The following is a 25642-nucleotide window of genomic DNA, read 5'->3' on the forward strand; positions in this document are numbered from 1 at the left end:
TGGCCTGTTGGTTAGAAATCTTCTTGGAACGAGTGATCACCGTATCACTTAGAGTAAAAGATCAATTTAGAGTAAAAGTGGAGTGTGTGAAAATAAAATCCAATACCATGGCCCTGTTCTTAAACACGGGAGACTACAATAGAATGAGTGAGGACTTGACTCAAATAGACTGGAAGCAAAGATTTTATTGGGGATATGTTGACGAGCATCGGAGGACATTCAAAGCATTGTTTTCTCAAAGTGATCAGCAAAAACTTATTCCAGCGAAAAGGAAGGACTGTAATAAAATGGGGTATTCTGCAAAGTGTATCTATGGAAGTAAGGGAGACTCATAAATTGAAAGAGAATAGATACAACGTTTCCAAAAACGCAGGGAACGAGAAGATTGGGAACACTTTAAAGGTCAACAGAAAGCCACGAAAAGCTATAAAGTAAAACGTGAAGAAAAAGACAGTTCACTAAATTTTCTGTAATTATATACAACACAAAAGAGAGGCGAAATTAAATTTTAGTTATTTAGATGGTCAGAAGGAACATTTAGTTATGGAGCATGATAAAATAGCTGAGGCATTCAGTTATGGAACATGATCAAATGGCTGAAGCATTGAACAGGTATTTTTGTATCGGTCTTCACAGTGTAAGACCCTAATAATATGACAGTAATCGATAAAGAGATGAATGTAGGTAAGGAAAGTGTTGCTCGGAAAGCTGGAATTTACAAACAAAACTGTTGAAATATAACCTGGTTTTGTGTGAATTTTAACTTTGTCCACCCCAGTCCAACACCAGTATCTTCAAAGTTTGATAGGAGTAGCAGTAGAAAGGATTATTACTTGAATGGCAAAAAGTTGCAGCACGCTGCTGTGCAGAGGGATCTGGGTGTACTTGTGCATGAGTCACAGAAGGTTCGTCTGAAGGTGAAACAACTAATTAGGAAGGCAATTAAAATTTTGTCCTTCATTGGTCTGAAGGGATTGAGTTTAAAATCAGAGATTTTTATGTTTGCCGAGAGGTACGGGAGGAGCGAAGGACTTCTGGGAAGGTGAGTCTAACTGTTTGAAAACCTTACTTCAGGCGTCGGGACCTCCATTTGCCGAGAGTTGCGAGAGAGGAGCGAAGGACTTCTGGGAAGTTACATATGTGTGTCGTCGCGTTACCCGAAATACTACTTGGGCAGTGTCTCCCGCCCAACCTCCTCCTCTTAACCAAGGAAAAAGCGGCTGTGCGCCATATTGGAAAGGTAACGAGTTTATTTTTTATACCTTATTTTTCAACAATCTCTATGGGCATTTAGAATAGTGGGAATGGAGGTTAGGGCAGTTGAATGTTCCCCCTGCAGAATGTGGAATGTAAGGGTCATCACTAGTGTCCCTGCTGAGTACATCTGCGGAAAGTGCACCGAACTGCAGCTCCTCGAAAACCGCGTTAGGGAACTGGAGCTAGAGCTAGGTGAACTTCGGACCATTCTGGAGACAGAGGGGTTATTGAGAGGAGTTACAGGGAGTTAGTCACTTCTCAGGTACAAGAAAAAGGCAGATGGGTTACATTGAGGGGACGGAAAGGTAACCAGCAGGCCGTGCAGGGAACCCCTGTGACCATTCCCCTCAACAATAAGTATGCAGTTTTGGATATTGCTGGGGAGACGACTTACTGGGGAAAGCAGTGAGGCACAGGGCTTGGCACAGAATTTGTCCCTGCTGCTTAGAGGGAAGGGGGAAGAAGAGCAGAGCATGAGTCACTGGGGACTCCATAGTTCGGGGGACAGATAGGAGGCTTTGTGGGGACGACAGAGACTCACGGTTGATGTATTGTCTCCCAGGTGTCAGGGTTCGTGATGTCTCTGATCGTGTTTTTGAGATTCTTAAGGGGGGAGGGGAGTAGCCCCAAGTCGTGGTCCACATAGGCACCAATGACATAGGTAGGAAGAGTGATGGGGATTTAAGGCAGAAATTCAAGGAGCTAGAATGGTAGATTAGAGATAGGACGAACAGAGTTGTTGTCTCTGGTTTGTTGCCCGTGCCAAGTGCGAGTGCGCCGAGGAATATGGAGAGAGAGGAGTTGAACACGTGGCTACAGCGACGGTGCAGGAAGGAGAGTTTTGGATTATTGGATAATTGGGGCTCTTTCTGGGGTAGGTGGGACCTCTACAAACAGGATGGTCTTCATCTGAACCAGTCGGGTACCAATACACTTGGGGGGGGGGGGAGGTAAATTCGCTAAGGGTATTGGGGTGGATTTAAACTAATCCAGCAGGGTTCTGGGAACCAAACTTGTAGTTCATGTATAGAAAATGTTGAGAGTAGGGCGGTGCGAAATCAAGTTTCAGGGACGCAGGATCGCACCAAAAATCAAGAAGTTCGTTTTCAGTGTGTGTCTTTCAACGCCAGGAGCATCCGGAATAAGGTGGGTGAACTTGCAGCATGGCTTGATACTTCGGACTTCGATGTTGTGGCCATTTTGGAGACATGGATAGAGCATGGACAAGAATGGTTGTTGCAGGTTCCTGGATTTAGATGTTTCAGTAAGAACAGAGTAGATGGTAAAAGAGGGGGGCGGTGTGGCATTGTTGGTCAAGGCAGCATTATACTTGCAGAAAGGATGTTTGGGGACTGGTCAACTGAGGTTGTATTGGCTGAGATTAGAAACAGGAAAGTATAGGTCACCTATTGTGAGTTGTCTATAGGCCTCCGATTAGTTCCAGAGATGTAGGGAAAGGAGAGCAAAGATGAACCTCGATAGGAGTGAGACAGACAAGGGAGTCGGCATGGGGGACTTCAACTTTCCAAATATGTGTTTGTCCAGTTTTTGTCCAGTGTGTGTGGGAGGGCTTCCTGACACAGTATGTAGGCATGCCAACAAGGGGCGAATCCACATTAGATTTGGTGCTTGTTAATGAGCCCAGCCAGGTTTTAAACTTGGAAGTAGGTGATCACTTTGGTTATAGCGATCCCAATTCTGCTGTTTACTTTAGTGATAGAAAGGGATAGGTGTATACCTCCGGGCAAGAGTTACAGCTGGGGGAAAGGCAATTACGATGTGATTAGGCAAGATTTAGGAAGCTTAGGATGGGAATGAGACTGCACATTAGGAATATGGAGATTATTCAATGAAAAGCTCATGTGTGTCCCAGATAAGCATGTACCTGTCAGACAGGGAGGAAGCTGTAGAGCACGGGAGCCATGGTTTATGAAGGAAGTGGAATCTCTGGTCAAGAGGAAGAAGAAGGCTTATGTTAGGACGACATGTGAAGGCTCAATTACGGAGCTTGTGGGTTACAAGGTAGCCAGGAAAGACCTAAATAGAGAACTCAGAAGAGCCAGGAGGAGACATGAGAAGTTGTTGGCGGATAGGATCAGGGTAAACCCTCAGGCTTTCTATAGCCATTTAAGGAATGACGACAGTAAGATTAGGGACAATCAAGGAAGTTGGGAAGTATTGGGAAGTTGTCTGTGGAGTCGGTGGAGATAGGGGAAGCACTAAATGAATATTTTTCGACAGCATCACTCCAGAAAAAGACACTGTTGTCGCGGAGAATACTTAGATACAGGCTACTAGGCTAGGTGGGATTGAAGTTTACAAGGGAGAAGTATTAGAAATCCTGCAGAGTGTGAAAATAGATAAATCCCCTGGGCGGAATGGGATTTATTCTAGGTCCTCTGGGAAGCCAGGGGGGAGATTGCCGAGCCTTGGCATTGATCTTTAAACAGTCATTGTCTACAGGAATAGTGCTAGAAGACTGGCAGATAGGAAATGTGGCTGACCTGCTCAAAAAGGGGGTTAGAGAAGAGCCTGGTAATTATAGATCAGTGAGCCTTTCTTCCGTTGTTGGTAAAGCGTTGGAAAATGTTATAATCGATAGGATTTATAATCATCTAGAAAATAATAATTTGATTCGGGATAGTCAGCATGGTTTTGAGAAGTGTAGGTCGTGCCTCACAAACCTTATTGCGTTCTTTGAGAAGGTTACCAAACAGGTAGATGAGAGTAAACAGGTTGATGTGGTGTATATGGATTTCAGCAAGGTTCCCCACAGTAGGGTATTGTACATAATGCGGAGGAATGGGATTGTGGGAGATATAGCAGGTTGGATCAGTAATTGGCTTGCTAAAAGAATCGGATGGGTTGATGGGAAATGCTCATCCAGGAGTCCACTTAAAACTGGTGTACCGCAAGGATCGGTGTGGGTCCACTGCTGTTCATCCTTTTTATAAACGACCTGGACGAAGGCGTAGAAGGGTGGGTTACTTAATTTGCAGACGACACTAAGGTCGGTGGAGTTGTGGATAGCGAAGAAGGATGTTGTAGGTTATATAAAGGTATAGATAAGCTGCAGAGCTGCGATAAGAGGTGGCAAATGGAGTTTCATGCGGACAAGTGTGAGGTGATTCACTTTGGTCGGAGTCACCGGAATGCAAAGTACTGTACTGGGTTAATGGTAAGATTCTTGGTAGTGTAGATGAGCAGAAAGATCTCGGTGTCCATGGACACAGATCCTTGAAAGTTGCCACCCAGGTTGACAGGGTTGTTAAGAAGGCTTACAGTGGTTTAGCTTTTATTAATAGAGGGACAGAGTTCTGGAACCATGAGGTTATGCTGCAGCTGTACAAACTCTGGTGCGGCCACACTTTGAGTATTGTGTACAGTTCTGGTCACCGCATTATCAGAAGGATCTGGAACCTTTGGAAAAGGTGAAGAGGAGATTTACTAGGATGTTGTCTGTTATGGAGGGAAGGTCTTTCGAGGAAAGGCTGAGGGACATGAGGCTGTTTTATTAGGGAGAAGAAGGTTGAGAGGTGACTTAATAGAGACATATGAGATGATCAGAGGGTTCGATAGGGTGGACAGGGAGAGCCTTTTTCAAAATATGGTGATGGTGAGCATGAGGGAGCATAGCTTCAAATTGAGGGGTGATAAATATAGGACAGATATCACAGGTAGTTCCTTTACGCAGAGAATAGTAAGGATATGGAATGCATTGCCGGCAACGGTAGTAAATTCGCTAACTTTAAGTAACTTTAAGTGGTCATTGAACAAGCATATGGACGGACATGGAATATTGTAGGTTAGATGGCCTTCCGATTGATATGACAGGTTGGCGTAACATCGAGGACCGAAGGGCCTGTACTGCGCTGAAATGTTCTATGTTCTCTGTTGCATCTGTGCAAGGTGCTGTCGATGCCTGGGTTATTGTGTGAAGGATGTATTGACACTGGGGGCGTACATCGGACGTTCACAAGTTTCATTTTGGAGTTGAGAGTCTTGGCTTATGTGGAGATACAAAGAATATTTTGGAACTTTATTTATTGGAATTCAAATTAATCGAGGAGATCTCACAAAAATGAAATTATGAAGGGAATAGATAAGATAGACGGAGAGAGGACATTTCGACTGGCAGGTGAAGCTAGGAGAAGAGGACATAGCCACAAGATTAGAGGAAGCAGAATTCGGACTGAATTGAGAAGGAACCTTTTCACCAAAAGGACATTTATTCTGTGGAATTCCAACCCAGTGAAGCAGTTGACACTACTTCTGTAAACTGTTTTAAAACTAAGGTCGCCAGTTTCTTGAAAGTGAAAATTAATGACAGCATAAGGTGTGTGCGCTGGTAGATTGTTCTGAGTCCAGGAAAAGATAAGCCGTGACATTATTGAATGGTGGAGCAGGCTTGACGTGCCAGACGACCTACCCCTGCTCGTTGTTGTTATGTTCTTTGCTTCTGCCATGCAAAAACTTGTCAAAATCCTTGCTGAAGTCCATGTAGACAAGGTCTACTGCTTTGCCTTGATATACTACTTGTCTACCTCCTGAAAAAGCATTCAGGTTTGTCAGAAACGACTTTTAACACACAACGTAATGCTGACGATAGCTCATTCCTCCTTGCCTTTCCAAATGCTCGATAATCTTTTCTCTCAGAATCTACTCCAACAACTGATGCACCACATCTCATTGTTCTTTAGTGCCTATCGATGGTACAATAATCTCAGCGAGAGGCCCCACAATTTTTTTTCCTGAGCATCTCACAAGGTGTTGGGATACACCTGCTTATGTCCAGAGGTTTAATAAACCTTTTTGCATTTCAAGACATCCAGCAATCCTGTTCTACAATGTGAACACTTTCCAAGATATCACAATTTATTCTCCCAACTTCCTGAGCTTTCTGTCATTCTCAACAGGAAGTCCGACCGGCAAAATATTTGTATCGGATCTCTGCCATCAACAGTGGCTGCACATCGACAGCCTCATTGAAATTTATGGGGCCTTGTCGCTCCCTATCTAAGATTTAGCCCTTATTGAAACTGTTCAACAGACTTCTGAAACTTCAAACGTTCCCATATCTTCAGTCCCCTCCCCCACCTGTACTAATTCTGTCATTAAGTTTCATGCCAAAATGTAAAATGTAACAGGTTTAAAAATATTTCCCATTTATAAAATCATGCGTATACCACTGTTTCTATGTGTGCAGTTAATATTTATTGTCATATCCTTTCTATTACACTTTAGCTGTTCCCAACTTACTGTCAGGCTAGCACCGTTTGGTTTCACACAGACTGCACAAAACGTTTTGAGAATTCAAACGTAAGAGGCAGCTTATAGGTCAGCAGGTAATAGAGAAGGCAAACAAGATGCTGTCATTTATTACAAAGGGAAATGAAGTGCAAACATAGGGAGAATTTGCTAAAATTACACAAGTAACGAATCAGATGAAGCCTAGAATAACATGAATAGCACAAGTGTCCTCGGGAAAGAAATTCTGGCTTTGCAAGGAGGCCAGAGAATGATCACTTGATCCTGGGGCTGGACGGATATTCTAATCATTAGGGGTTGAGTCAGATGAGCTTGACCACACTGGAATTTAGAAGAATGATAGAGAATTTCAATTTACATTCAAGATGCTGAGTTCCTTTGCCATGGTAGGGTCTGGGAGGTTAGAAAATAGAAATGTACAACACAGCGAATGTCCTTCGGAAATCCATGCCTGTGTTGACCATGATGCTTTTATAAACGAATATCATCTGCCTGCACATGGCTCATATCTCATTAATCTCTGCCTGTTCGTATTTCTGTCTGAACGCCATGTAAAGACTTTGCTAACTTTTCCATTTCTATACGATCCTGGCAGCTTCCACCCTGTCTGCAAAAAAAAACTTGTCTCGTTCATCTCATTAAAAATTTGTCATTTTCACCTGCGACTGAGGCGCCCTAGTATTTTACATTTCCACGTTGGAAAAGAGATTCCGATCATCCAGACCATTCAAACCTGTCCCAATGCCATAAACCTGGACCACGTCGCCTCTGAGAATCCATCACACTAGAAAAACAATCCAACTGTGTCCAACTTCTCCTTATACTTAACACATTTTCATACAGGGATAACCTTTATTTCTACTTGGCACAGGCTCATCCAGGTAACATTCTGGTAACGTGAGGGCTGCAGATGCTGGAGATCAGAGCTGAAAATGTGTTGCTGGAAAAGCGCAGCAGGTCAGGCAGCATTCAAATAACAGGAGAATCGACGTTTCGGGCATCAGCCCTTCTTCAGGAATGAAGAAGGGCTTATGCCCGAAACGTCGATTCTCCTGTTCCTTGGATTCTGCTTGACCTGCTGCGCTTTTGCAGCCATACATTTTCAGCAACATTCTGGTAAACCCCTTTTGATCCTTGTTCAAAGTCACCGCAACCTTCCTATCGTGTGGTGATGAGAAGAAGTATGCTAATCCAAACTGAGCCGTTGAAGCTTTATTCAGTTACAACATGACATGCAAAAGGCTGCATTAATGCTGCGATCGAGGGAGCAAGCATGCCATACACCTTCTTTACTATCACCTCCTGTTGTATTGTTATTTCAGGAAGCTATGGACTTGCAACCAAGATCCATCAGGGTATCATAGTTATAGTGCATTTAATTCTACCATTCGACTTCCAAAATGCATCAACTCATACTCGTCACGATGACATGCAATTTCTCCATTCCTCAAACCAGTGTTCCAGCTGATCGACATACTGCTGCGTTCTTTTACATTCTTCCTCATTATCCTCAATTCCCCAAGCTATCCCTATAACTAAATCCCTTTCCATTACTAATCAGAGCGCTTAAACACTGATATAATTTGCAAACAGAGATTGCAGCACTGGTTCTTGTGAAACATCGCTGGCCACATATGTCTCATCAGAAATAAACCCGCCACATACCTCTGTCTCCTACGACAAAGAAAATATTGTGTGCAACTTACCAACCACAATGGATTCCATAGATTGTGATCTGATCATGCAGACCACTTTCAATGAAGACAATCTCCATAGCCTTAAGTTAAATAATATTTTTTGCCACTTCGTTTTATTTTACCTTGTGTGAGAATCTGTGACCAGAGACCATCAAATCTCAACAAGAGTTCACTCACTCGAAAAGGAGATGAGGAGCAATTTAGTCTCTCAGTAGATAGTGAATCTCTGGATTGCCTTACTGCAGAGGGATATCGAGGATGGGACATTAAGCATATTTACGACAGCGATTATGAGATTTTGATTAGTCAGGGAAAGAAGGATTACCTCGAAAGCCTAGTTGTAAATGCCGGGAGTGTTTCAGTGATAATGTGTTTTGGAGGGATGATTGAGATTATCGAGTTACAGATGTTTTCAGGGGTTCGAGGTTGATACAGAGTTAAAGAAAGTTAATAGCTATCAGCGAGTGTCAGAGAATATCAGGAGGAAGGGTTTTATAGATTGGAGCAACCAGAGTTATGCATAGTTGTTAGGCTGTGGATCGTTACAGTGACCAAATTGAGCAGGGTGTGGAAACATTCAGTAGAAACGAACATGTGGTAGATTCAAAAGCAGGTGTGGTGTCTGGAGAATATTACACGAAAAAGGATGATGGTATGGACTGGATAATGTTACAGGTATATGGAGGTTGGTATGGACTGGAAAATATTGCAGGGATCGGGAGGATGGGATGGACTGGAGAATGTTGCAGGTTTTGGGAGTATGGTTTGCTGCTCAGTTGGGATGCATAGTCTATATAGATTTCAGTAAGGACTTTGATAAGGTTCCACATGGCAGGCTGTTCTGAAAGAAAAGGTTACATGGAATCCAGGGGGAGTTGGCAAATTGGATAAACAACTGGCTTGAAGGTAGGAAGCAGAGGGGAAGAGTGGAAGGATGCTTGTTGGACTGGGGGCTTGGGACGAGTAGTGTCCCTCAGAGAATGGTGCTGAGGCCATTACCGTTGTTATCAATGACTTGAATGAGAATGTTCAGGCATGATGAGGAAGAATGTAGATGACACTACAAGGGCGGTATCGTGGAATGTGAGAAAGGTTATTAGAAATTGTGGCAGGACGTTGATCAGGTGGGGAAGTAGGTTGAGAAATGGCAAATGGGGTTTAATATAGATATTTGTGAGGGCTTGCATTTTGAAAAATCAAGTAAAAATAGAATTCCCCTTGTGAATAGCAGAGCCTTAAGCATGCACTGGAACAGATGGATCTTCGAGTTCAGGTGCACGGTTTTCTGAAAGTTATGTCACAGGTAGACAGAACAGTGAAGGAGGCTTCCAGCACCCTGGCCTTCATCAGTCAGGACATTGAGTACAGACGTTGGAAAGTTATGCTGCAGTTTTATAGGATGTTGGTGAAGCCATACTCGGATTATTGTGTTCAGTTTTGGTAACCCTGCTACGGTAATGATATTATTAACCAGGGAAATCGTGCAGTAGAAATATAGAATGTTGTACCCAGGACTCAATGGATTTAGGTATCAGGAGAGGAGCACAAGCTCGAACATTTTTCTTTCGAGTGTAGGAGACAGAGGGGTATCTTTTGGAAGAGTACGAGTCATGAGAGGCATGAAGAGGGCGAGCACACTCAGTCTTTTTTCCCCAGGGTAATCGAGGACCCCCAGTGACTCGAGTCTCCCTGCTATACATCAAAGACATATCGGAGATGACAACCAGGTGACTCTGGCCCAAGGCATCATGACAGCCCGAAAACCTGCCACTACATTGAAACAGTTCTTGATTAATTTAAAGGACCCCGTATGCACAACCATAGAATGAACGTCATGTACGAAATGCCTTGCAAGGACTGCAAGAAATATTACATTGGTCAAACTACATTGGCATTAAATTAGCCACCAGGATATATGAGCTTAAACTTGCCACCAAAAGACACGATCAGCTATCACCGATACCATGCATACAAACGATGAGGGACACCTGTTCGACTAGGACAATACATCCATCTTGCGACAGGCTAAACAAATACATTCATAGGAATTCCTCGTAACCACATATTTCAACCGGAACTCCATCAATAAACGCATCCACATGGTGGAAGAGCCCAGCACAACCATAGAAAAATATGGCTGAGACATTCACAGTATCGGTCAGACAGAAGTTTCGACGGGATTACCTATTTTAATCTCCTCTAAATGGCATGCTTCAACTAATTCGATTTATTTCGTGTGGTGTCTCCAATCAGGCTCGAGAGGTTGGATAATGCAAAGGCTGTGGGCCTTGATAACATTACATTCAACCTGTTCCTTTTAGGATACATTACTTGCATCGACCTGACAATGTGGGAAACGATCGATTGTGCCCTGTACATACACAGACAAAACAATGTTCAATGACTGCCCCTTGGTCTAACAACTATTCTTAATATAGTGATGAAAAAAATCATATACAGTGGTATCAAGCAGCACTTCCTAGGCACCAAGCTGGTCAGTGTAGCTCAGTTTGGGTTCTGCTGGGTCACTCATCCTCTGGCCTCATTGAAAACTTGGTACAAACATGGACAACAAGAAAACACACAGCTGAATTCGAAGGCACCATACTCTGAAGAGATTATGTGGTTGCTCTTTTGTTAGACAGAGACAATCGGTGGTTGTTTAATTGGACAGGGATTATACCTGACAGAAAGGAGTGCATGAGTGCAACAGTACTTCACAGCCGTCACAGTCAATCAGTGCAGGAATTGAACCCACCCTGTTGGCATGAATATGCATTACAAACTAGTCATTCAACTGATTGAGCTAACAAATTCCTCAATTTGTTCCTTACGGAATATTTTATAATATAAATCTGTTCAGATATGTTGTTGCACACTTCTGGCGCAGGTGGAAATCGAAGCAAGCTTCCTAACTCCGAGAGAGTGTCATTATCAGTGAGTTCTAAGAGTGCTGTCTGTTCTCGAGCCAACAATCTTCAGCTGCATCATAAATGATTATCTCTGCATTGTAAAGTCACAAGTGGGGTGTTTGTCAATGATTGGATAATATTCAACATCGTACGTAATTACACAGATAAGCAAAATATGCAGGCGGGTGCTTACCAGCGACAAGTCACATTATTACTTACGCACATGCAAGACAACTATCACCTCGAACAACACAGAATTGTCCCAGCACCCTTTAACATTCAATGCTACCACAACAACTGAATTCCGAAGGACCAATATACTGGAGATTACTGTTAACCTGAACTGAACTGGCCACATATATTCATTACCCGTTCCTGTGAGGGCTTATGCTAAAACGTTGGACGGACCACCTGTGATTTTCCAGCACCACACTTGTCAAAAGAAATAAATTCATTGGCTTTAAGAATATGTCAGAGGCTATGAATCCAGTAAAACTACATTATCTCAAAATTTCTGAAAGAATGTAACCTTCTTTCCGAAACACGTTGAATGTGCGTGTGATGAAATACACCCCATGTACCAATATGAGTGCAGATTCACCCCTCATCACTGACACTCAGTAGCAACAATGCCTGCCATCAACACAGTACTCTGCAGAAATTTACCGAATCCTTTTACAAAGCCCCCTGAAGCACGACCATCAAGAAGCACAAGGGCAGCAGATACATGGGAACGCAAGAACGCTCACTTTCCAAGCAACCCACCATTCTGATTGGGAAATATATTGCTGTTCCTTCAGTGTCACTGTTTCAAGTTCTCTCCATTAGAGTATTATAAACTTACCTACAGCTCATGAATTGTCGTGATTTATTGTGACAGCTATCCACCACCTTCTCAACGGCAACATGGGAAGGGCAAAAAATACTGGCTCAATCACATTCCATGAATAATTTAAAATGAAAAATATTGGCAAATCATGCCCAACGTTGGGCACTGAGTTTTTGGTTTTGTGAGCGCACGCTGGTTGGGTCCAGTCATGATCTTGCTTGCTGTGAACAGCCCAAGGAATTTGCTGTTTGAAACAATCTGTCTTTCAAAAGCATGGCCGACATACCTAACATCACATATACACTGACATTAACACATCACATTAGTGTGTTATGAGAAGGACAGAAGCAATTGAAAATCTACTTTTATCTGGCTATAGAACGTTAACACAGTGATATCGTTGCCATGAAAATAATTGTGAGTTAATATTAGCACACAGTATTACTACAAGGGAAAGTAATTGCGTCCTTACACTTCATAATAATATTTTCTTGATTGTAGTAATGAGATTCGTCATTTCAAAGACCCTTACTGTGATTTGTGCATCAAATAGTTGTCATAAACGTGAACTGAACAAATGGGTGGGTGGTTTGCTTGTTGGACAATTGAAAAGTCATTATTACCGAACAATGTTGAAACGTCAATAAAAGGACTTTGCTGTTAATGAATAATACCTCCATAGAATTTTTTTTCTCGAGTCACATGCATGGAAGGTGGTCTGGGATCATGCTTGTCATCAATTCTATTTGCATACTGACATTGCGGAACTGACATGCACTGAATGTGTTTTATGAGGGATTCAATGTAAGACGCCATGTGCGTCAGGAGTTAATCACCTTAACAGCGCCTTCATTTCGGATCGGGTCCAAGGTAGAGAATTGCAGAGTTTCTGTGGCATGCGAGAAAAGATAAACTTGCAAAACATGCTTGTGGACAGGTGATTTTAACAAATGTTGAATTGTGTTTTGACCAGCACCAAGCATTGTGCAAGTCCATTGACCATGCATTTCCCTGTTGATCAGGTATGCCTCTCCTTGGTCTGTTGTGAGGGATTGTGCGAAAACATTACAGCTCCAGTTTGAAAGGTCTCTGGATAGATGTTAGAACTGGCCAGTGTTTTAGAAGTAGTGGTGAAGCCCAATAACACTGTGTTTTCTGAGGGATTCAATGTAATTCAGTGCTTTTTAAGATATTTTCAACAGCTTTGCTGACTGCAAGATAATGTGTTCACTGATCAGAACAAGAATCAGCTGATTACTACAGTCACTGAATTGTGTAATAGTTAGATGTGTGCCCTGGTAATGTAGTTATTGCTCACTTCAATTGTTTTCAACTGAAAAACAATGATGTTCGGTTTATTTTAAAACAACTAAGAAATAAAGTGATATTACATCTTCGTTGTACAAAATTTAAAAGTGACCTGCCATATATTTTTGCATAGAATAATCAAGCAGCAGGCAGACATTTTCTGTAAAGCAGGATTCTGTGAACAGGTCGATGTCCCAGTCAGCATCACCATTTTCTCTGGTAGGTACTGTCGCCCTGACAGGACAAACCGGGCAGACGTCGGGTGGCAGATGGGGGTGGGGGGGGGGACACACCCAACTCATGGACTGTACCTCTCGTCTGCTCACTCGGTGTTTGTGCACCCTCACTTTGCGATTACTCGAATGCTCATAGAAATATTGCCCTGCCTTTAATAGTGATTCCCCTCAGCCCGAGCTACCATGCTTATACGACTGCTGTATTGTCTTGCTGTTTAGCACAGACAAAAAACGAGGAAGCTTGACATCAGTGTCCATAGTCAGTCAAGGTGCCTAGTTCAGTCAGTCAAGTGGAGTCTCCGGTGTCAGTTTCGGAGCTGGACACGGTCAGCCAGCATCTCATGGTTGTTGCTGTGGTTCTGTTCGCCGAGCTGGAAGTTTTTGTTGCAAACGTTTCGTCCCCTGTCTAGGTGACATCCTCAGTGCTTTGGAGCCTCCTGTGAAGCGTTTCTGTGGTGTTTCCTACGCCATTTATAGTGGCCTGTCCTTGCCGCTTCCGGTTGTCAGTTTCAGCTGTCCGCTGTAGTGGCCTGAGTGCCATGCTTCTAGTATTTCCCTGGCTGTTCTTTGTTTCGCTTGCCCTATAATGGGAGTGTTGTCCCAGTCAAACTCATGTTGCTTGTCGTCTGCGTGTGTGGCTACTAGGGATAGCTGGTCGTGTCGTTTCGTGGCTAATTGATGTTCATGTATGCGGATCGTTAGCTGTCTTCCTGTTAGACGAAACATTTGCAACAAAAACCTCCAGCTCGGCGAACAGAACCACAGCAACGAGCACCCGAGCTACAAATCTTCTCACAAACTTTGAATCTCATGGTTCCTCTATGAGGGGGGTCAGGAGCGGAATGTCGTCCTGTCCCCTTTCCCTCTTGGCAATTTCTGCCCTGCTTTTGAATGGTTCCTCCTAGAATGAGAAAATTACCAAGAGGTTTTTAGTGAGATGTTCATCTCTGGTACAGCTGTTAGTGCAAGTAGAGCTGGGGGAAAGCTGGCGAGGGTTGTTGAGTGAGTGAATAGGCAGCACAGGCATCTGGCAAAATTGGGGAGAGGGTCACAGAAGAGGTTAGGCAGAGAACGGGTGAAGGTGCTGTATTAAGTGAGAGTGGGAGAACTGAAGCCTTTCTGGGAGGTTGGTACGGTAATAGAGATAGAGTGAGTGCGAGGTCAAAAAGTTCAGGTGGTGGCACTTAAACTGGTGGAATAGAGAAGTCACTGACCTCTTTACCACACTGTTTGGCATTCACCCACAACGCTGGCACTGCACTGACCCAGGTGTTAGCCTCAGACCAAGCTGCCAGTGTCTGGTGTGACGACTTCCCCTGCCAGTCGTGGAGGAACCTAATTTTCCTCTCGTCCCTCATGACATCCAACAGACCTTGGGAGGCCTGTCCACAAAGTAGAGCCGCAGTTTTCCCCCTTCTGCTAAGTCTGGGGCAGTTCCGGATTGTCAATCCAAGAGGGTAAAGATGTTTTAAAGGTGGCACCTGTAACAGGGAGGCCAGTTCATTTTTGGATATCCAGACAGTAAGCAGTCATTATAGCAAAGGGAAAAATCATTGGGTTAGTGTCAGGTGAGAAGAAGACCATGGGTGCAGGGAAGGTAGTCAATGTATCAGGTTGGGGACGACATTTTGAGAAAATGTAATTAACATTGTGGAGAGAAACCCTTCATGAAACTCGACTAAAGTGAGATTCACCAGATCATAAGCTGATTTAGGCTCCTATCCGTCTGTACAAAAACAAACAGGTGTTCCACGCGGTGTAGTATGAGTTATTGGGAGTCATGGCGAGGGGAATTATAAAGGAGATTCACATCCTTTAAAGGATCTAACATAATATTCCATGCTGATAAAAGAAGATGGTGGAAAATCAACTGCCTTATACTGATCACCATTATCCGAACCTCACTAGATGCCGGATGCTGGAGGACTGGAGCATGGCTCACACCGCAGCTTTGTTTAATAGAGTCAAGGGACTAACTGAATTGGTCGACTCTGGAATTCTGAGACACAGGAGGAACGGTCACTGAAGAACTCCCAGGGACTCCAGGACATCAGCCTGGATTTGTACAAGGGAAAACCGTGTGCAATTAATCCGACTGCATGTGCGACGCACCAAATTGTAACTTAATGTGACTTACTTAGATTTGACAATTGATCACATGGCAGGTCGTTTAAAAACAGAAACTATGGATTCCAGATGAATGGAGTAAACAGCCATGAGATGTGCAAGGCAAGGCATTTGGGGACATAAACAATAGCGAGAAATGTGCAATAAATGAAACCATATTCAGTGTGGACAAATCCCTAAAAGCAGGTAGACACATCAATAATCTCGTTATGACAACACATGGCATTATTTCACCTGTCAGCCAAAGTGCAGAATATAAGAGCAGGAGGGTTTTTTGTTGGAACTGCATAAATCATTAGTTTAGCCACAGCCTGCGTACTGTGTGCAGTTCTGGTCAACCCATTACATAGAAAGACTGAATTGGCCTGGAGAGAGTACAGAGGGGATCTGTTACCCTGTGAAAGACAAAGTGTATTTATGAAGAAATGTTTGGAACGGAGGATGCTCAGAGGAGATTTGATTGGGCTGTACATGTTGGGAGAGATCTGGATAGAGAAAGCGAGAACATCTTGTTCCTTTTGGAGAGCTTAGTTACCCGCGGTGAATATTTAATATAATTGGCTTGAATATTAGAGGAGTGATGAGGAAAGTTGATATTTCATCCAGGGCATGGTAAGGATTTGGAAGTCACAAATGTCATCGGAGTAGAGACAGAAACTCTTAAACTCCTTTAAAAATGTGCCGAGATCGGGTCCTGAAGTCCAATAGACTCCGAGGAGTCAGCACAAAGTCGTTAAAAAACATTCTTTCTTGTCCAATTATATAGTGTATAGTGTGATATCCTCTCTGCTGTGTTGTTTACTGAAGTTTTCAAAGCTTACCATGATTTGATCGGAACAATAAGCAGGGATTGGGGGAGGGGGCTGGGAGGAGCAGTGTGTAAATTGATAAGCATCACATTAATAATGATATCATCCTTTACGTTACATCACTCTATTGGCCTATTTACCCTTCCTTTATAAATGGTGAAAACACATTATTATCCAGTTCTCAGTCTTGGCCAGACTGCATTTAAATCTCCATAATGACAGCTACATCTCGTCTGTTTCATGCTATTTGAAGGTATTATTTCATTTGAATAGTTGAAATGTTAGGAAGGAATTCAGGGATGTCAGCAAGTTCCAGAGACCATGATTGTTGCAGGGTTCAGAGGTGGTTCCACAGATCAGAAGATGTGTGAATTCTGCGGGCTATTCCAGGGATATGGATTGTCATAGGGGCTGAAGGAGATAACAAAGGCACGAATAGTTTTAGGATGTTGTTTGAAGTGAAAATGGAACTAGACTGGCCAGATCAATAATTTGGCGACAAGAGGCTTCGCGAGAGAAAACCTCCCTGAAACCTGATGAAAATTATGCCTTGACATAACTTAGCTCTCTGTGCCCGTTTGTACCAGAAATAAAAAAGAAATATGTTCACTGCGGCGACAAACTGCCTGTCTCTGTAACACCCTTCATGTCCCATTACCCTTCCCACGCTTGTAAACTCACTAGCTTCTACAAACATTCTTATTGTGCCAAGCTCTCCCTGCCCTATGAAGTTCCCTGCTTCAAAATCTATTCCTACTCCTGGAGGTTGTGGCAGACATACGGCGGATTTAGCTTTTCGAAGCGGTTAGAGATTAGCAAGAGACTTTCTGGTTGGAGGAGTTTGAGATTGAGAGTTTTCTGAAACCAGAAAAAACTTGCATAGATCAGGCAGAGAATTGTCAACATGAGGTTTTACTGAAAGGTTTTACTGAAATTCCTTGGAGAATTTCACAGAGATGGAGAGGGCTGAAGCAACTGGAGATGGTTTCAAAGACTGCCAGATTTCATGGACGTTAGACATGCGTGAAGGGATTTTGTAGTGATTGGAACGAGCTCGGTCAATTAAACCTCATTAATACGTGTTCCCTGACAGGGACTGTCAACCGAATTCAATCAGCGAATCCTGGCTGACAGAAATAAACAGGAGTGTCAGGGGCTCTGTTCACTCTAAAAGCCGTCTCTGAGCTAGCGTGAGTCACTGCCATGTACCATGATGTACAACAAAAGGCGATTTGGTGAGAGGATACCGGCCTCTGTGGGGTTATTTCAGTTTGAACATCCGGTAGATATTACAAAGAGAGGGAGGGCTGAAGGTTTTTAGATAGATTGGGATGGATTTAGAATCTGGAAGTTGCAGAGAACTGCTTCGGGGCAGACAATAGTTACAGAATCGGGAATGCTGTAGGGAGTGGAGGACGTTACACAGCCTGTTACAAATTGGAGTAGTTACACAACACGGCAAGTTGTCAGGATTCAAGAAAAGAAAAGGGCCGGTGCTGGAGGAAGCTGGAGATATAATATACGCTTTATTGGCTGGAAGGGCTTATGGATATATTGCGATCTGTCTGGGCAGGAAGGAGTTGATTGTTGTATGAACTGGAGGAGTCTGCAAAATAGAATTTCTACGGATGAGAGTAGCTGCAGAAAAGGGAAGAGTGTAAAGGCTTGAGAAATACTTTTTAAAGAGTAAGGGTGAGAGGAGCTGGAGGAGATTTCAGAGAAAGATGGCTTATATGGCGTGTATGAGTTTCAGAAATCAGGAGATCTACATTTTCTGAAGTAGTTTGCAAAGACTAGAATGTATCGAACAGGATCGATGAAGTTACAAGGGCGGACTCCTTTTTGACTTGAAGAACTCTCAAGACACTACGTGGAATCACAAAAATGCATTTTGGTATAGAAGAATGGAATGTGGCCGATCATGGTTAGACCAGCTCTTCAACTGAACGCATTGCTGCGTAATGATGTCCTCCTTCCACACATTCTTACACATTTTTGTATCAATAATCATCCAATCCTCTTGAATGTTACCATTGAACATGCATCTACAACACATCCAACTCTATCCTTACTACTCGCAGAGATAGTTTTCCAGAATAATTCCTTATTAGAGATTTAACCCAGTCTTACTCCATCTCTAAACACTCTCACTCGAAGATGCCCACATAATATTCTGGGACAGCTCTATGTTGGCACTCAGTTTTCTCAAAAGTCTCCCTTGATATTCCAACTCCACTTCGGCATTCCTCCTAGGTCAAAATTAGATTTTCTATCTGTTGTTTCTGTTTTATTGTTCTTCTCTATCATCCAGGGAGTGTTGGGTTGTTCCTCCTGTCTTTCCTATTTGAGGGACAATTCCTCGACTGGACCCAAATCATGTGCACTTTGACGGAACCACATTGTTCTTTTTTTTGATCAACTTATTGTTCTACTCAAACCTTCATTCTTTCCCCATTGAAGGCTGCTCTCAGTCAACTTATGTTTCTCACTCTCAATTATTGAATATTATTCTTGACCATCATCCTGAACTTTCCAATAAAATGATCGCTGTTCACCAAAACATTCCTCGATTGACACTGCATTCACTTTTCCCAACACTTTGCCAAAGACCAGGTAGAAAAGTGCATGCTGCCTTGGGCTGGACACATACACCTGCAGTAAGCTGTCCTCTTTGTAATTCAGGAACACACTCCTCATGACCCTCCAACACCAGAATCCCAGTCCATATGTGGATAATGTAAGATTCTCAATCTCACGACTCTGTGGTATTTTCATTGTTCTTAACTGTCACTACCTATCTGTTCTCTCTATCCTTTCCAATGGTTCGTGGCCTATAGACGGTACCTCATAGGGTAATTTTTCACTTTATGTCCTGCATCACCAACCAAACCCATCTGTCCTTGGACGCATGTTCTTTCTCCCTTTCTCCTTAACTAACACAAATCTAAACCAATAATTCTAAACTCCATTCTTTCACTTCACTCCTGTCATTCCGGAATACTTTACACCCAGCAATATATAGCACCCATTGCTTGAACCAGCTCTTGGTTATCAGTACATCAGGTTTCCACACGCCAATCTGCATCTGCACTTCCCCAGATTCTGAGCATTCACATCCATGCAGTGCATCTACCTCCTTTCTTACTCCATTTGCCTCTTTTAAACATGTTGATGCAAATTACCAGCAGCATCTTCAAGTATTTTGTGAATCCTGGTAGTCTCCTCTATTTTTCCGTTTTGAATCCCACATGCACGCCAATCTATTTTCAAACCCGATCAAATACCACACAAGGAATTCAGTTCCAGCTCTGTCACTTTTTTTTCCAAGCTACCTTGTACAGTTGCTGCATTCCCAAGAGCCGGCCCCAATGTCCCATGAATCTGATTCCCTTTCTGCTGCACCATCGTTCCAATCACGCTCTCATCTCTCTGAAACCTCGAATTCTGTTCTCACTTGCACACGGCGCTAGCAGTATGTCAGGGATTGCAAGATATGAGGACCTGCTAGCGAACCATCCACGGAGATCCCTACATTCTGATGCACAGGCCATTTAACCCTTCGAACCCATGTCATTCATACATGACCTTTGACTGTTCACTATTTCACAGGTGGCTGCCCTTCAGACTCAGTAATATTCTTGACCCCACCATCCTGGAGTTACATTGACCGTTACACAAATGTTTGCATTTTCCTCAATTTACGGAATGGCCTCTGACAATTGCTACTCCTCCCTTCTCCCTCCCGTCCTACAGTTAAGTTGCTTGTGGTGCCACAAACATGGCTCTCACTGCACTCACTGAGCAGCCAGCACCTTCATCAACTTCCAAACTGGAAAAATGATTTGAGAAAGAGGAATCAGGCTATATTTTTTCCTTTTATTGGGCGCCCATTTTCTTCCTTCTTACAGGCTGTCATGTCTGCAGGGTGGTTCTTTCTCTGCATGTGCTATCCACTTAACTCTCAGCATCATAGATGTCCCACAGAGTCTCCAGTCGATGCCTGAGCTTCAAGACAACGGCGTTCATCGAGAAGACTAGCAGGGGCTATGACTACCCAATGTAGCAGAACACCACCATGTCGCAAACTGCAACATACATAGTTTTAGTTAATTATTTTACTTCGTATAAAGTTAACATCAGTGAAATAACATGAGAGTTAAGTCCCTTATTCAACTATGGCTTACTGAGATTACTATATTTTATTGGCTGAGATTTCTTTTCTAATTTCTCATTCAAAACTTCTTTCAGAAGTTGAAAAATAAATTAGCTAACCTATAGAAATATACAGACAATCACTAATAACGGTATGTTATCAGCCAATGAAATTACAGCCTTTCAGTGATATGTCTTGCACTTCTTTCAAACTCAGTGCATGCATGTCCCAGCAGCAGAAAGTTGTCTCGATGACATCCAGGTTTGGGTAATCGTCCAGCTCCCACTCTGCTCGTCTTCCTCACGGTAAAACCATCTCTGTAACTCCCAGGTACGTTTAATCCTCAAACTCCCACTCCACACTGCTCTCTTCCAAGGTCACCGTCTCTGTGACTTCCAGGTACGCGTAATCCTCCAGCTTCCACTCCACTTTGCTCCTTCACAAGGCCACTGTCTCTGTGACTCCCGGTATGACGATGCCTCGATCCTCAATGCTGATTTATAACCTCCCACCCTTCTGCCACGGCAACTCCCAGTTGTGAGTTGGCCCAAATTCCTGTTCCATTTTGCTCACTCACATGTTCACTCCTTCTGTGAATTAGTAGTGGTTTCGAGCCTCCTGCTCTGCTGCTTCTCCAACTCAAAATCTTCGTCGGCATTGATCCTCGCTGCTAATTTATGTTCCCCTGGTCTGTGTTGCTCACTCTCAGGTTCTTTGCCTTTGTGATTCACAGGTAATGGTAGGCCTTAAGCCTCAAATGAGATTATGACATCTCATTTCGCACTGCTCCCTCACTGGATCGCTGTTGTGCCTGGAAGACAGTGGAACAGAGGAGGATTTCATTGGACACAAGACTTTACAGGGATTAAGAAAGCTGTCAGGGATGCAACAGGTTATCTGCAGAGGTTAGTGTAATATGCAGGGAGAGTTGCAGACACTGAAGGAGGCAAAGGAAACCGAGAGATGGTGGCTTGTTGGTGACAGAGCTTTCTATAAACCAGAGAGCTTTTAGTGAGCTGCTTACAGAGATATGAATCCTTCAATAAATGTAAAAATTACAGCCAGTGAGTGTTGCAGGTGCTGGAGACTGTGGGATGTGACAGATTTCGAAGACTTGCAATAACTGGGAAGAAATAGATTTTTGGAGAACTGATGTCGTTCAAGGACATGAGACTGCACTGAGAATGGGAGCATTTCAAAATAGTGGGATTGCGGCGACTGACATAGATGAGGTGGATAAGGAGCGTGAAATGTGCCATTTCAGCACATCCCGCCTATGAAATTCATTGGGACTTAAGGAGGGAAACCTGTGCTCCAATTGGTAAAACTGATATGGAGGTTTGCAGATATTGAAGGGTTACAAATTTAGCAAAGAAGCGCTTATATTTGATCTACAGTTCAAACAAGAATAAAGAAATTCGAGAGATCAACGGGGCACATGGAAGTGGAATAGGTGAGACATTGTGAGGAACAAAAGAAGTCGTAGCTTGGTGAGGATGGCAGATATCAAGGGAAACCTGCATGTCTGTGTGCAGTACAGAGGTGGGGATTGTTGTAGCGCTTGCTGGAGGGTACACCGATAACAACATTTCAGACGGCTAGTGCAGTGACTCAAGAAGGCAGCTCGCAATCAGCATCTCAGAGACAACTCAACATCAACAATAAATGCTGGCTCATCCAGCAGAAGAGAGAGAGTGCGTGAGTGAGTGACTGAGAGATGAGTGAATGAATGAATAAGTTAAAAAAGATCGACAAGCAGCACTGAGGACACTCAGGGAGGCCCTTTCAACAGCACTTCACAAGCCCGGAAAAAAATAACAACCTGGAAGGACGGAAGTTCCAGTTTCACGGGAGCACCAGCATGTCCAATTTCCTCCAAGCCACGCTCCATCCTTCAAGCACTGTGTCTGTCCCTACACCCAAAGAATTACAGGGTGTCTGGAAGGCAGTTCACCACCACCTTCTCCAGGTAATTACAGATGGGAAGAAAATGATGGCCTCGCCAGTGATGGCCACATCCCATCAATGTTTTTTTTTTAAATAGTGAAACTCACGGAAGTTTCATGTCCCCTTTGCTTCCTCCATACAACCCACTTTCCCATCTATTTTTGAGTCATCAACAAACATGGAAACATTAGATTTTGTTCATTCATCAAATGCATAGTATCGATTTGTGTACAGTTAGGTATCAAGCACTAATCCATTTATTCCGCTTAATTTTCTGTCTGTTAAAGAATTCTCAATCCATGCTCGCACATTACCGCCAATCCTACATGTGCCAGTCTTGCCTGCCCACCTCTTCAGTGGGGCTTTGTTGAAAGAATTCTGAAAAATCTCAGAAAATCTTCCCTTTTATCTACTCTGCTGTCTACAGCCATGCAGAAAAATCAACTCAGTAGTGTTTGTGAAGTGAAATCATATTTTCAGAATAATATGCTTGGCGCGATCAGAAGACTAAGAGTATGTATAAAACAGTCACTCTGTGACAAGTGAAGCGCCACAGGAGTCAGTTTTCGGACAACACTCTACACGTTATTGATTAACAGCGTGGATAAAAGACGTGAGAGGGTGCGGAAAAGAGATTTCCAAGAAAGATACCAGGGATCAAACGCTTGTTTTATAACGAGAAGTTGAAGACTCGGGTTCTGTAGGCGACGGTGGATTCTGAATCAAGCTTACAGAAACCTGAGGGACCTGAATGGAGTGGACGCAAGGAAGATGTTTCCCCTTGCAGGAGAGACTAGAAGCAAACGGTACAGTTTCAAAATGAATGAGCGACCGTTTTACATGGAGATGTTGAGGAATTTATTCAGGCAGAGCATGATAAATCAATGATCTCACTGCGTCAGGCGGCTGTGGAGGCCAAGTAATTTAGTATTTTAAATCAGAGATAGATAAGTTCTTGATGAGTGAGGGGATCATGTGTTAAAGGGAGTAGGTGAGAAAATGGGGATGAAAAACAATTCAGCCATAACTAAATGGTGGAATAGATTCGATGTCCAAATGGCCTAATCCTTTGTCTGTTTCACAGAAACAGTCGTGGGTGGATAATTTCCCGTGGCCCACTCACCTGCACATCTTTATAATGTGGAGGAAACCCACGCAGACACGGGGAGAATGTGCATACTTGACACAGACAATCATCTGAGGCTGGAGTCGACCACTGGTCACTGGCGTAAGGAGGCAGGGTACTAACCAATGAGCCACAAAGCCACGGAGATTGCTGGGGTGAGGAGGTTTGTAGCGGAGGGTGACGTTTACAGAGAGAGGGTTGTTAGGGCTGGAGAAGATTACAATGATGAGGAGCTGGATAGAGACACTTGAGGAGGTTGCACTATCGGGATGGGTGATAATGACAGAAAGGTGCTACACGGACAATGAGTATTGTTTGGACTGGATTGGGACACTCGCAGGCTCTGGAGTGGCTTCTCGAGACGAAGAGATTTGCAGAGACTTCAGAGGGTTGCACAGAGAGGGAGGTCTCTCGGGTATCCACATATTGAGAGGGTTGCAGGACTGGAAGAGTTATCACAGATATGGAGGCGTGTTGCAGTTTTCAGAGATGGGGAGGTTCAACCATTTGGACCTGTCTATCTATAGAGGCATATTAGCGAGCTTTGAGAAGATTTGTAGCTCAGGTTAAAGTTCTGGACGTAAGTTTGCTCGCTGAGCTGGAATATTCCGTCTCAGCGAGCAAACCTACATCCAGATAGAGGGATAATTTTAGGAGAGTAATACAAAATGCAGAGGGAGAGTTGTGGAGTTACACAATTAGAGAGTGTCTAAGGTGCTGGGACGGCTGTTGGCGGTGGAGGAGCAAACAGAGATGTGAAGTGCTGTTGTGGCTGCAAATGTCCACTAAATAAAGGGAGACTTGCAGGGACTGGAGGAGGTTAGAGAGAAAGTGGGCTGCAGAGCCTGGCAGGGACTGAAGCAGCCTTAATAAATGGGCAGTGTTATAGCTGCTGGAGCAGTTACAGATAAATGTGAAGGGACTGGATGTAAGTAGGGCTACGGTATCTGGTATAGATTGCAGATACAGATTCGGCAGATGAACTACAGAGGATCATACAGACAGGGAGGTAGGTAGGAGCAGGAGAAGGTAACAGTGACAGAGAAGCTTTCAATATTGGAAGGGCGTTCAGTGTGTGGGATGAAGTGACAGAGGCAATGTCCATTGCACGGATTGGAGGAGCACACAAAGGTGGGGACGCTGTAGGATATAATGTTTCAGAGAATGGGAGGGTTGCAGCATCTGGAGGACGTTACAAATTCAGGAAGGGTTATCAGGCTGAAGGAGCAAACAGTTTTGGAGGCCTATAGGGACTGGAGGAGGTTTGACAGATAGGGAGTATTCTGTTGTGTGAGAAAGTTTCAGTGAAAGGACGTTGAATAGATTGCACTGACATGTAGATTAGTCGGGACTGAATGAGGTTATGGAGACAGGGAGCATTACTCGGAAATATAGCACAGAGGGGGAGGGTAGACCATTTAGCCCCACGAGCCTACCCTCCTATTCACTATGATCTCGGCTGACAATCTCACTCAGTGCCCTGTTCCTGCCTTCACTCCTTACAGATACTAGCTCAACTGGAGGTGGTCACTGAGATAAGGCGGACCGGAGTTACTGAGGGAGTTTCCAGAGATAGGGAGGGTTGGAGTGAATGGGAGAGGCTACAGACATAGGGAGGATTGGGATGCTAGAGGAAGTTACAGAGATAGGGAGAGGGTTTGGAGTGACTGTGGAAGATACAGAGATAGGGAGAGGTGGAGTGACTGGAGCAGGTTGCAGAAATTGGTTCAGGAGGAGTGACTGGAACAGGTTCAAGAGGTATGGAGGGTTGTAGTATCTTGGGGAGTATTCAAAGATAGGGAGTGGAGTCTGATCGAGAGTAAAGATTCAAAGATTGTGCGAAGATTTGTAGCTCGGGTGCTCGTTGTTGTGGTTCTGTTCGCCGAGCTGGAAGCTTTTGTTGCAAACGTTTCGTCCCCTGGCTAGGCGACATCATCAGTGCTTGGGAGCCTCCTGCGAAGCGCTTTGATGTT

This window comes from Chiloscyllium plagiosum, unplaced genomic scaffold, assembly GCF_037043375.1.
Source record: "Chiloscyllium plagiosum isolate Xiang-an unplaced genomic scaffold, Cpla_swu_hap1 HiC_scaffold_46, whole genome shotgun sequence".
Lineage (NCBI taxonomy): Eukaryota > Metazoa > Chordata > Chondrichthyes > Orectolobiformes > Hemiscylliidae > Chiloscyllium > Chiloscyllium plagiosum.